Below are 10324 nucleotides of genomic sequence, written 5' to 3' on the forward strand. Positions count from 1 at the left end.
TCCACCAGAACCTCTGGTGTAGGTCCTGATACATCTTAGTACTACTGGGATGAATCGTGAGAGGAGATTCATGCGCCTCCTTAAGGATTAATTTCCGAAGATGCTGCTTCTTGGGGACCACCAGGCGATTCCCGAAGAAAACAACACCCCGATCATCTATAGAGAAACTACCAGCAATGCCCTTGGCAATGTTTCTCTTGATCTGGGTAATCCCCATATCATGCTTCTGGGCTTCTATGAAATGATCCACAAGAGTAGGTTTCGCCACCAAGGTAGAAAGGAACCCGTGAGGAGCAATGTGAAGGTTAAGCTTACATAATTCCTCATGGAGAAGTGGTTGGCCCTGCTGCAACATGAGATTGTTGCAATAGGACTTACGACTTAGCGCATCAGCCATGACATTCCCCTTGCCTGGGGTGTAGGTAATCCCTAAGTCGTAATATGAGATCAACTCCAACCAACGTCTTTGCCTAAGGTTCAAATCTTGTTGGGTGAAGATATACTTGAGACTCTGGTGGTCGGTGTAAATCTCGCAACGTTTACCAAGAAGGTAATGTCGCCATGTCTTAAGTGCATAGACTACAGCTGCAAGCTCTAGATCATGTGTAGGATAATTCTCCTCATGTGGATGCAACTGTCGAGATGCATAGGCAATCACATGGCGATCTTGCATAAGAATGCAACCTAGTCCCCGTCGTGAGGCGTCGCACTAGATTACAAAGTCCTTAGTGAAACCCGGTGGCACAATTATGGGAGCAGAAGTCAGGCGTCTTTTCAGTTCCTGAAAACTGTGCTCACACTGTGGGGACCACTCAAACTTTTTATCTTTCTTGAGAAGTTCCGTGAGAGGTTTGGCCACTTTGGAGAAGTTCCCAATGAAGCGGCGACAATAACTGGCTAGGCCAAGGAAACTCCTAACTTGCTTAACTGTTTCAGGCGGAGTCCAATCAAGAATGACCTGAACTCTCTCGGGATTGACAGCAATGCCCTTACCAGATATCACGTGGCCTAGGTAGGTCACTTATGGCAACCAAAATTCACACTTGGAGAACTTGGCATAAAGGCGGTGCTCTCTAAGTTTTTCTAGCACAAGTCTAAGATGTTCGGCATGCTCTTCCTCATTCTTCGAGTAAATAAGGATATCATCGAGGTAAACCACGACGAACTTATCTAAGTACTCCATGAATATCGAGTTCATCAAGCGGGAGAATGTAGCTGGAGCATTGGTTAGACCGAAGGACATGACGGTGTACTCATACTAGCCATAACGAGTGACAAAAGACGTCTTAGGAATGTCCCCATTTCTGATCTTGATTTGGTGGTAGCCTAACCTCAAATCCATCTTTGAAAAGACTGAGGATCCAGCAAGCTGATCATACAAATCGTTGATCCTGGGGAGCGGATACTTGTTCTTTATCGTGACCAAATTAACGGGACGATAATCTACAACCATCCGGTCCGTACCATCCTTCTTCTTGACGAAGAGGACGGGGCAAGCCCAGGGAGAAGAACTAGGACGGGTGAAACCCTTTTGCAAGGATTCATCGAGTTGTTTCTTAAGCTCAGCTAGTTCTAAGGGTGCCATCTTGTAAGGTCTCCTAGAGATTGGAGCGGTTCCTGGAATAAGGTCTATGACAAATTCTACATCTCTGTCAGGTGGAATGCCTGGCAGTTCCTCTGGAAAGACATCCGGAAAGTCACGGACTACCGGGATATCTTCAAGGTCTGGAAGAGGGTTGGCATTAAGAGAATAGAGCTGACGCTTTGCAACTCTGGTGGAGACAGCGACTATCTTGCCAGATGGATGTGTGAGCTGAACAGACCTGGTGTAACAATCAATCTTGGCATAATGAGCTTTCATCCAGTCCATACCCAAGATGATGTTAATATCTGTAGACTTGAGGGCTATAAGTGATGCAAGGAATACAAGTCTGTTGACAAGGATTTCATTACCATGGCTTACACTAGAAGTTTGCCATTTGGATCCTAGAGTTTGAATTACTAGTGGAGAGGGCATATCACAAAATGAGATGTTGTGCAAGTTAGCATAGCTTTCGGAAATGAAGGAGTGAGATGCTCCGGTATCAAATAAAACCGATGCTGGATGGCAATTGACAAGGAGTGTACCAAGAACAACATCCGGATCATCATGAGCGTCTTTAGCTGAGACGTGATGCACACATCCACGTTCAGCGGGAGATGACTTGACACTAATCATCTTGCATGATGGCTTACCACGGCCAACAGACTTCTCAGGCTGGGGTGGAGCATAGTTGGTTTGAGAGCAGTCACGTGCATAGTGTCCTGGCTCTCCGCATGTGAAACAAGTCCCTGAAGTAGGACGTGGACCCGCTTTGACAAGCGGTCTACCAATAGGCCTGGGTGGAGCATACTGCTGAACTGGGTGAGGTGCCACACAAGATGGCCTTGGTGTATAACCGGGTGGAAGAGCGGAGTTCGGAACCCAAATCCGGCGCTTCTGCGAAGTAGAACCAGAAGAAGAACCCAAATCACGGGTGTGCTTACGAGACTCCTCGTATGTGAGTTGAGCTGTCTCTGCATTAATGGCCTTGTTCACAAGAGCCTGGAAGGTATTGCAATGATGCAAGTGGAGATCACGATGCAACTTGGGATTGAGACCCTTCCGGAACCTAGCCTGCTTCTTGGCGTCTGTGGACACTTCTTCTGTAGCATAACGGGCAAGGTTCTCAAATTCTCTACTATAAGCATCAACAGCCATCGTACTCTGGGTGAAACTACAAAACTCTTCTCTCTTGCGGTCGATGAGAGCCAGAGGGATGTGATGCTCGCGAAAAGCCTCAGTGAAATCTCTCCAGGTGGTTTTCTGGCCAGCTGGAAGCATACCCTCAGAGTTCTGCCACCAAATAATAGCAGGACCTTCCAGATGATAAGCAGCATAGGTGACCTTGTTACTTTCAGCTACGTTCGCTGAACGCAGCTTGTGTGTGATACTACGGAGCCAGTCATCTGCATCGAGTGGTTCAATGGAATGATGGAAGGTAGGTGGTTTCAGACCAATGAAATCATAGATGGACGCTGACTCTTTGTGCTGATGGGAGGTGTTCTTCTCAATACGTGCTAACAAGCGGTTAGACTCTCGCTTGTTCTTCTCCATCTCTAACATGAACTCTGCCAACGAAGGCTGGTCGGGTGGATCCTCATCCCTACCATCTCCGTGGTTCCGGCTATAAGCAACAGAACTTCGGTTAACTGACGACATCCTGAAGAACCAACCAAGGAAACAAGGATGGATTCGGCATCATATAAGGATGTAGATTATAGTACGAGAAAAATACTATCTCTTGAACTCCTAGGAAAATTTCGGCAGCATAACGGCTATAAAATGCTCGAAATGAGACATCCTGCAAATGATGGGGTAGCACCAAACTCAACATCATTACTCAAGGTTCTGAGATATTACTAAACAGGCTACACCGGAGGTACTCAAACTGGGATATGACTCAGATCAACCAAACCTTAGAGACTACAGAGTAGCAACACGTGATCCTGATAGACGGAAGAGAAAGCCTAGTTCCTTAACCCCGTAGGAAAGATAGGATGGCTCAGATCAAAAGGCATGAGGCATAAGGAGTAAAAAGAGCCTTATGTTCCCTTCCACAATCAATTCCCCTATATAGCTAAAGAATTTCTAGACTCAACTTCGACCAGGTTGGCTTGGTAATCCTACAGGCAGTTAGGCTCTGATACCAAAGCTGTCGGGACCCCGATTCTAAGTCACACCGATCTAGCATGTAACACCTCATATCACTTTGCGGCCTCACGTACGGTACCCCCACGGGTGTCGCCTTACCATGGCCCGGGACCGTTTGCGCCTTTTGGCTCACGTATATGATAGTGTCGCTAGCATCCATATGACAGAGAACCCGGGCCGACATGGCTAGTCGTGAACTCAAAGCAGCATAGACCTATGGAGACCGGCATACATGAATCACATCGAGCATGTCGGTCAACAGCGTATGAATCCGGGCTGTAGCACTGGGCTAACAGGACTCCGGAAGTCACCGTGTGACATTTCCCCGAAGGGACAGACATAGGTACGAAGTGGAACACATGCCGGCCAGTCAAGTGTTCTGAGCAGTAGTGCTGGGCAAGTAGGACTCCGGTGAACCGGGCTGTAGCGGACTACTATGGCTCAAGGAAGCACTAGACTACATTTCCCCATAAGAGAGGCTGCCAAGGATAAACAACTAGATTGTCGGATCCCACACATAGCAATACACGTCACACGTACGCATAACATGCAAGTATGTGCTGTACAACATGGCATCACAACATAACGCAACTCATATAGAGAAAGGCTCAGAAGAGCCACATTGCATAAATACAAACAGGGGTCACATGACCCATCATTCGGAGCATACAAGCAATGGAAGCATTACATGTCTGAGTACAGACAAATACAAAAGAAAAAGGCCGAGAAGCCTGACTATCTACAAGTCCCTCCAAGGTACAAGATCGTAGCTGAGGTAACAAGCTACTCGTCTAAGTCCAAGCGGTACTACTAGTGAGACAGATGTCTCACCTGCAAAATATAAATAAAGCAAACGTGAGTACAAAGGTACTCAGCAAGACTTACATCAGATCCTATCATACATGCATTTGTATCAAGAAGGTAATGTGGGGTTTAGTTGCAGCAAGCCAGCTGTGACTCAGTGGCTATCCTGTTCTACGACAACGAGAAACTTATTTGAGATGAGGCAGCGCATACGAGTCCACTAATCACCACATCAATACAATAGTATGGATTCATCCTCGTCTCCTTACGAGAAGGTCATCCATAGCACTCACACTTGTCTTGAGCATTTTAGAGTATCCACTTTAAGTTGTCTATGTACCACGTAAGCATCCAAGAAGTCCATAACCGAGGACACGACTATTCAAATAGATCATGTTAACCCTGCAGGGGTGTACTTCTTCACACACGCTCTCACCACTTATCACCATGTACACGTCATGTATCTCGGCAACCTTCAAGAGGAAGCCTGGCGAGGGTGTCGGCCACGACCTGACTAACCACGCAAGACTCTAATCCAGGTTTATCGCCTATTTGGGTTCCATCCGCAAGGAGATCCGGGCGGGGTGTCGCTCACGGCCCCAAACGATGTGAGCAGGGTTCCCAAGCCCACCATCCGGGTGCCACTTGGTACACCGTGCCACCTGTGCCTAGTCTGTTCCGAGCCCACCCTGCCGGGTGCCAGTCGGTAGAAAAATAGCACTACCTACAACACCAGAAACTATTTGCAACTCCGGGACAGAGATCAAGTTGGCTAATAAGTCGAGAGGGGTCGAGTTACCGGAACCCAACGTGTGATAGTAGCTAGTCCTTGGACAACATACACAGAACTCAGTTCTTAGGGACGGTACCAGTGAGACAACCCACCATGTACTCCTACATGGCCTCTCACCGCTACCTTTATCAAATCGTGTTCACACGCTTAACTCTCAACATCAGAACATAGCACTGTACTCTAATTCATTCCCAATGAATCAGACCTGACATACTCTAAGCAATAGCAGGCATGGCATGGCAAGAACACAACATGGCTCAAGATACTCCTACACATGCTAGTGGGTTTTAACTATTTACTGTGGCAATGACAGGTCATGCAGAGGAATGGGTTCAACTACCGCAACATAAAATAGCAGTTGAATCATTGTTGTCCTAATGCAATAAATGAGAACAGGAGCGAGAGAGTAGGATTGTATCGGAATGAACAAGGGGGGTTGCTTGCCTGGTAGATCAACAGGGGGGGCACTGCTCCTCAGACAGGTACTCTCGAACACTCTCCGGAGCAGGACCTATCGAGAAGGAACGGTGTCGGAAATCAAAACACAAGCATATGCAACATTATGATGCATGAACATGGTAATGATGTTATGATTGCAATAATGCATCTAGTAACCATTTAAATGAAGTCCATATGGACCAAGGGTTCATATGCACTCCATATTTAGCATTTAAAATGCCATTATCATGTTTTCACTTATACAGTGGTATAAGTTGGTTGAACATGCATGAAAGTGGTATAGATGGATAGATTAAATTTTTCTGATAATTTTTCATATATAAATTATTTCAATCTGAGCTACAGTTGAATTTCTATGAATTTTTGAAGTTTTGAATATATTCTGGAATTTCCTGATTAATTTAAACCAGAAAATGAAATATTGCGTCATGCCTGCGTCAGCAAGTCAACGGAGCTGACCAGGTCAAACCTGACATGTGGGGTCCACACGTTAGTGACTTAGTTAGTTAACAGAGGAGTTATTCCTAATCTAATTTAGATTAGTGGCTCTGGGGCCCACTGTCAGTGTCAGGGGGTTAGCAAAAATGGTGATTAGCCTTAAGAATGGTGATTAGCCTTAAGCTAATCACCTGGCAGGTCGGGCCCGCACGTCAGGCCGGCGAGGTCGTCGCCGGCGACCTCTGGACGCGGTGGCGTCCACGCTGTAGGGTACGGGGGCGGCGGCTGGGAGCACCGGGGCGTAGCCCGTGCTCTCGCGCATCCAGTGGGGTAGGTAGGAGGAGGAGGGGTGGCCGGAGCTCGCCGAAGCGAGGCTCGCGGTGGAGTCGAGCTACGGGGCACGACAGGGGCTGCGGAGGGCCTCTACGGCCTTCTGGTGTCACCAGGAGCAAGGTGACGCGCGCGGGAGCGGCTGGCTCGGCCTCTGGCCACGGCGGCGCCATGGCCGGCGGCACAGAGCACGGGTTCGGGCGAGTGCGTGGCGTCGTTGGGTGCCTCCAGCGGCGAGCGGGGAAGCAGGAGGTGGCCGGCGTGTGCTCGCGCACGGCGAGCACGCGCTCGGCGTCCTTCTGGCGCGGTGGAGACGACGACTGGCAGCGCCAGTCAACTGGGCCGGCCTGTTGGGCCACTGGGCTGCCAGGTTGCAGGTAAGGTCCAGGTAGGCTTTTTTCCTTTATTTGTTTTCTTTTCTATTTTTCTAACATTTGTTTTGATTTGATAAAAATACCAAATCATTTTATTTAATTCTGACAATTTTTTCAGGGGCCTTAGGGATTATTCCAAAACCCCTCACCAAAATTCAGAATTATTGGACAATATTTCATAGATATAAAAATATTTATCCAACGCAAATAATTACTGGATTAACTTCAAAAGTCCAAAATAAAAATTTATGAGTTCCTAAAAATATTGGTTTGATTTTTATCTCTGTCCAATATTTTCAGAGAGCAACATGAGCATTTTCTTGGACCCTTTTGGAGCAATTTTTACTTGGGTCATTTTCAAAAATGATTCCGAGGGTTTCACAAATCCCCATTTCAAATTTAAATGGAATTTAAACATGATGCAAACATGAAGGCTAGCCTAGGTCATACCAGAACTAGGGATGTGACATGAGATATACCTAATTACCTAATCACTTGAGATGTAGGTGTGCAGCATACCATTTGGAACAAAAACGAATGCAGACTTCGAGCTCGTAGCACATCTTAGGGGTGACGATGCTGTCAAAATGGATGGATTGAAGGACTGGAGGACCCCGGGCGTTGCTACAGGAGCGGAACCCTAAACAGGGGCTGGTCGCCCAAGTGAGTCACCGCGACCTCTTCGCGTGGGATGTGGTAGTGGTTTCCTACAGCGGATCCACCACGCCGGGGCCATCCGGCGACTAATCGCGCGGGACATGGCGTAGCCGTCGTGATGCTTCCTCGCTGGCCACTGACCGGTCCACTGATGCCACAGAAGCGCTGCCACGACCATCACCTGCACCGACACCAAGACCCGGCGCAGACATGCTGCCGACGAGGACTTGCCGTCGAGCCGCACACTTCGGCCAAGCAATACTCGCCGTCGAGACTCTGAACTCGAAATTCTTAGAATAGATCAGGAGATATGGGTGCTGCTAGCTCCTAATCCCCACGATGGGCTAACCGCACGCCGAGGTAATCTTATAACAAGGTAAAACTAGACCATAGAGGCGCGCTTTGCTGCGCCCGTCCATCTTAAGGAAAGAATGATAGAAATATTCGAGAAATTAGGAGTTGTAACATATAACCAAATCCGTATGGTTGACATTGGCAGCCTTTCGGCAATGCCAAAGAAACAAACTTGCAATTCCGCAAAGATGAACAAACCTAAAGTACTCAGTGAGAACCTCGCATGTTTAGATAGTAAAGGATGTATTCACATACATGAGACAGTATACCACCATCGAAATGATTTTTGTGAAGAATCAAGTTATGAAATCTATATATCCACGTGCTAAAATATAAAAAATAGCTAAATCGCACATAAAAAGATCATAGAAATACTCTGCTCTAGGAAATATTGTAATTTTCTTCACGAAGTCGACATACCTGGTACACTAAGCAAAAAATTAACTTACACTGCTGCATGGTAATTTGCAACACGTTTGTCGGACCAGAATATGCGCATTTAGACCAATCCGGAGCCTTGCTATATGGAGCTTCCAGAACTTCCTATTCATAAATAAATAAATAGATAATAATAATAATAATAATAATAATAATAATAATAATAATAATAATAATAATAACAGTTTATAAACAATGATGCTAACCTAATTCTTGTGTGGAATAATTATGAGACATTAGCTAGCGAAGATTAGGAAAATCCAGTACCACACAAAAAAACTGACAAGCGGCCTTGTAGATAACATAATAGCAAAACAATCCTCTTTCTTTAACAGACATTTCTGAACTTGATAGAAATAATCAGCTAGATCAGTTGTCATCTTATGTGAGTTCTCAAAAATCTTTAGTTTACTTGCTCTTTTTTGGTTATTATCAGGGAGGCATAAGGCATTTCCCTCTTTGCATTGTTTGCCTCTTCCTAAAACACTGCATGAATAAAGATTTGGCCCAATGCCTTAGAAGATAAATCAACTCTGGTGCCCCAAAACGCCCAAGAGATTAGAATTAAGAGCTCCAGGAAGGAGGAAACCTTGAGTTCACTCTAAAATGCATGATCACATCCTGAATTTTCCCCTGGCCTACGTTCGAATTAATGTGGGAAAACATAACAAACTGAAATTGAAATAGCGAGATGCTTTATTAGATGCCTGCAGAGAACTGCAATCAACACAGAAAGCAGGCATCATAGATAAGGTCACCTGATTACTTACAACATGACTAAATTGGGAGATGCTGTTGAACACAATGTTGCCAACGAACATGCATCGTACTTGAGTCTTAACAAAGCAGAACAGCCCTATCAATCCCATCCACCCCTCGCTCGTATCATCTTGCTAACTCTAGCGCACATGCGAAGGTGTGAAGGCATCCCGCCGCCGTTTGACCGTGCGCCCCTGCGTCGCTGGCCACGGGACCGCTTTCTCGCTAGGGTTCGGTTGGAGAGGGAGAGGCAGGGAAGAAGTGGGGGCCTGACTGAATTAGTGAGGGGACGGGGCGAGCATGCCATAGGAGTTTCGTCCACCCAAGTTGGGGACGCGCGTAGAACTTCCCCTTCCCGGCGCAGGCGAGGCCGTCTCAGAGACGGCGCTGGACAGCCGAAAGTTTGCTGCAGGAGCAGCAGCGATGCTTCTGCGTGGGCTGCTTAGCAAAGAAGAGTGGGCCGTTGTCCCAAGAATAGAAGAACGGGCTGTTCATACTTGGCCCGATAAACCAGAGGCCGCCTCGGTAGATTTCCGGAGCAGCGGCCCGTTTACGAAAGCCTGAGCTGATCCTGGACGTCCAACGACGCGATCGTACGGTGTAGAGCGTCAAATTGCTGTGGTTGCTCGTAGCTAGCTCCATTATACTGTTTCGCAATTACGACGGTGCCAATAAATGTTTACAGCGGTGGCTCCATCAATTGACCGGCGTGAAGAATTACTTATATACTCCATCTGTTTCTAAATATTTGTCTTTCTAGAGATTTCAACAGGTGACTACATACATAGCAAAATGAGTGAATTTACACTCTAAAATACGTCTATATACATCCATATGTGATAGTCCATTTGAAATATCTAAAAAGGCAAATATTTAAGAATGGAGGGAGTATATAGTAATACTATTCATCACCTAGGATGCATAATAAGTTATTCTTCATCGGAGGTAATTTTACGATCGCTTACTAAATAAATTATGTTTAGAATATAAATAGTTACATGCATATTGATTCAATATGTAAAATTTGGTATAAAAAAACAAAAATATACTCCCTCTGTCCGGAAATACTTGTCCTAAAAATGGATAAAATGGATGTATCTATAACTGAAATAAGTCTAGATACAACCATTTTTTGGTCAAGTATTTCCGGACAGAGGGAGTAGGTTATAAGACAGAAAAATCGCA

This window comes from Triticum dicoccoides, chromosome 5A, assembly GCF_002162155.2.
Source record: "Triticum dicoccoides isolate Atlit2015 ecotype Zavitan chromosome 5A, WEW_v2.0, whole genome shotgun sequence".
Taxonomy (NCBI): Eukaryota; Viridiplantae; Streptophyta; class Magnoliopsida; order Poales; family Poaceae; genus Triticum; species Triticum dicoccoides.